The sequence below is a fragment of the Gopherus evgoodei genome, chromosome 3 (genome assembly GCF_007399415.2).
Source record: "Gopherus evgoodei ecotype Sinaloan lineage chromosome 3, rGopEvg1_v1.p, whole genome shotgun sequence".
NCBI lineage: Eukaryota > Metazoa > Chordata > Testudines > Testudinidae > Gopherus > Gopherus evgoodei.
The window spans coordinates 9,429,644-9,432,619 of NC_044324.1; positions in this window are offsets into that span (position 1 = coordinate 9,429,644).

Here is a 2,976-nt window from a genome sequence, read left to right on the forward strand (position 1 = left end):
CTGAACTGTGGGCCCCAGAACTGGACAGGGGATCCCATCTGCGGTCACACCGATGCCAAATACAAAGAGAAAGTAACCGACTTCTACTCGAAAGTCCTGTTTGTGCAGCCCAGGGTCCCATTCGCTCTTTTGGCCACAGCATCCCACTGAGAGCTCACGTTAGAACATAGAATTGACCAGACCACGGGTCCATCCAGCCCAGTGTTCTGTCTGCCAGAGGGAATGAACAGAGCAGGGAATCGTCCAGTGATCCCTCCCCTGTCGCCCCTTCCCAGCACCTGGCAAACAGGTCTAGGGTGCCCTGAACATGGCGTTGTGACCCTGCCCAGCGCGGCTGATGGCTCTATCCTCCAGACTGGATCGAACGCCTTTTGAACCCACCCCCAACGTCCCCTGGCAGCGCGTTCCAGAGCTTGAGTGTGCGTGGTGTGAACTTCCTCGCGATGCTTTTCAACCTGCTGTCTGTCAAGGGCATTGGGTGACCGCCCCCCCAGTTGTTGGGTTAGGAGAAGGAGTAACTCGCGCTACCTGATTCTCTCTCTCCACCCGTCACCATTTTACAGACCTCTGGCGTATCCCCCGTAGTCGCCTCTTTGCCAAGCTGAACGGCCCCGTCTGGTTAATCTCCCCTCAGACACAAGCTGTTCCCACCCCCGAATCATTTGTGTTGCCCTTCCCTGTACAACGTCTGTCCCGCTTGTGCTGGGTGCCCAGCTCTGTGCGCAGGATTCAAGCTGTGAGCGGCCCCCGGATTTGTAAAGTGGCACAGGATATTTTCTGTATATCGATCCCTTTCCTGAGGGGTCCCAATGTTATTCACTTTTTTTGAGTGCTGCTGCTGCCGTTCTGTCGCCCAGGCGCCTAGCTTTGTAACACTTCCCCATCTGCTCTGGACGGAACGAGACGTCCTGTGCCCAAGGGCACGAGCAGGGTGCACACAAGCCCTCACGCCTGGCAAGTGGCTGTGGCTCATCCTGGAGCAGGTGGGATGGGGGGGGTCTGGGATTTGCCTGCCCGTGGGCGGGAGGGGCTGCTTCCCTGGCCTTGGCACTGAGCAGCTGCTGCCAGCAGGAATCCAGCTTCCTTGTCCACTTCCCCTCCCCGCCAGCATTGGGGCCACGCCCCATTCTGGGTCACTCCCCGCCGGCACTGGGGGGGGGGTCACGCCCCATCCTGGGTCACACCCCGCCGGCACTGGGGGTCACGCCCCGCTCTGGGTGACACCTCGCCGGCACTGGGGTCATGCCCCAGAAGTGCTGCTGGCAGGGGGCTGCCAGGGAGGGGTTCTAAGCAGGGAGCCCGGGTGGGGACAAATACCCTTCTCTGGGGGTCCTGGCAGCCCCCCCACCCTGCACTCAGATGGGTGTGGCAGGGAGCATGACAGACACTGCAGGCTGCTGCACGGGAGTGTGAGCCAAGAGCCCCCAGCCAGGCCCCTGTGGCTTAGAGGGCTGGCGCCCCCCCCCCCCCAACCAAGGCAGGGCTGGGCTGCTGGGGTGGGAGGGGGCCGTCTGGCTTGCTAACTCCCCACACGGATTGGGGGCGGGGGTGGCAGTCAGCTGCAGTAACTAGTGGCCTGATGCTGCCCTGACCGCCCCAGGACCAGTCCCTCAGCAGGCTTGGGCAAGAGAGACTGGAACTGGAAAAGGTTCAGAAAAGGGCTGAGGTGAGATTAACCAGCCGGGGACTCTTCAGCTTGGCAAAGAGACGAGTACGGGGGAATCTGACAGAGGGCTAGAAGATCGTGACTGGTGGGGAGAGAGTGAAGTGTTGTTTGCTCCTCATAACACAGGGCCTAGGGGGTCACCACATGAAATGAACAAGCAGCAGGTTGAAAAACAAACACAGGACAGTATTTCTTCACCCAATGCACAGGCAACCTGTGGAACTCCTTGCCAGGGGATGTTGTGACGGCCCAGACTAGAACAGGGTTCAAACAAGAACTAGATAAGTTCATGGAGGTCAGGTCCATCAATGGCTATTAGCCAGGCTGGGCAGGGATGGTGTCCCAGCCTCTGTTTGCCAGGAGCTGGGAATGGGCGATGGGGGGGTGGGTCACTTGGTGACGTAGGCGCCGACTCCGTGGATGCTCCAGGACTGCTCCAGGAAAAAAATAGGTGGGTGCAAGCTCCTCTCCTGCCCCTGCTCCACCACCAGCTCCTCTGCCTCCTCCCCCCGAGTGCACCGCGTTCCCGCTCCTCCGCCTCCCGCCCAGCGCTTCCCGCCCAGCTGCAGCCAAACAGCTGTTTGCATGCTCGGGGGGTGGGGGGAGAAGTCGGAATGTGGCATGCTCAGGGGAGGAGGCGGGGAAGAGGTGGGGCCAGGGCAGGGTTTTGGGGAAGGGGGTAGGATGGGGGTGAGGCAGGGCCAAGGCCTCATGGAAGGGGTGGCATAGGGGTGGGGCACAGGGGGGTCAAGCACCCCCTGAGAAAGAGGGGAAGTCAGCACTTGGGCTTGCTGAGTCCCTGTTCTGTTGATTCTCTGTGGGGCACCTGGCACTGGCTGGAGACCTGGCTAGAGCGACCCTTGGTCTGACCCACTGTGGCCGTTGCTAAGTAAGGAGCAGGACGGAGTACAGCAGGAATAGGTCAGTGCCCGTGGGCGGGCGCAGGGCCCCAGCACAGCAGCTGCGGGAGCAGCACGAGGGCAGAGCTGCCCCGGCCCGGGGTGCAGGGAGTCTGGCGCCCTCACCCTGCAGGGGGCGCTCTGCAGGGCACCCCACTGCGCAAAGGCAGGCTGCCCGGATGGGCCCCGGGGCGGTGGCTCCCCCAGTTCCCAAAAGCTCACCAGAGGCAGATGGGGAGAAGAGTCCCAGCAGGGCCCCTCTGCCCGAGCTCCAGCTGCCCCACAGCTCTCCCCCACCTGTGGGGGACAGCCCCTGGGTCAGGCTCTTGCACCCCATTGGCAGTGGAAAGAGCCAAGGTTAAGGCCTGTTGGGGCAGCCCCACAGCCAGCTGGCTGGACGTGGGGGGCCTG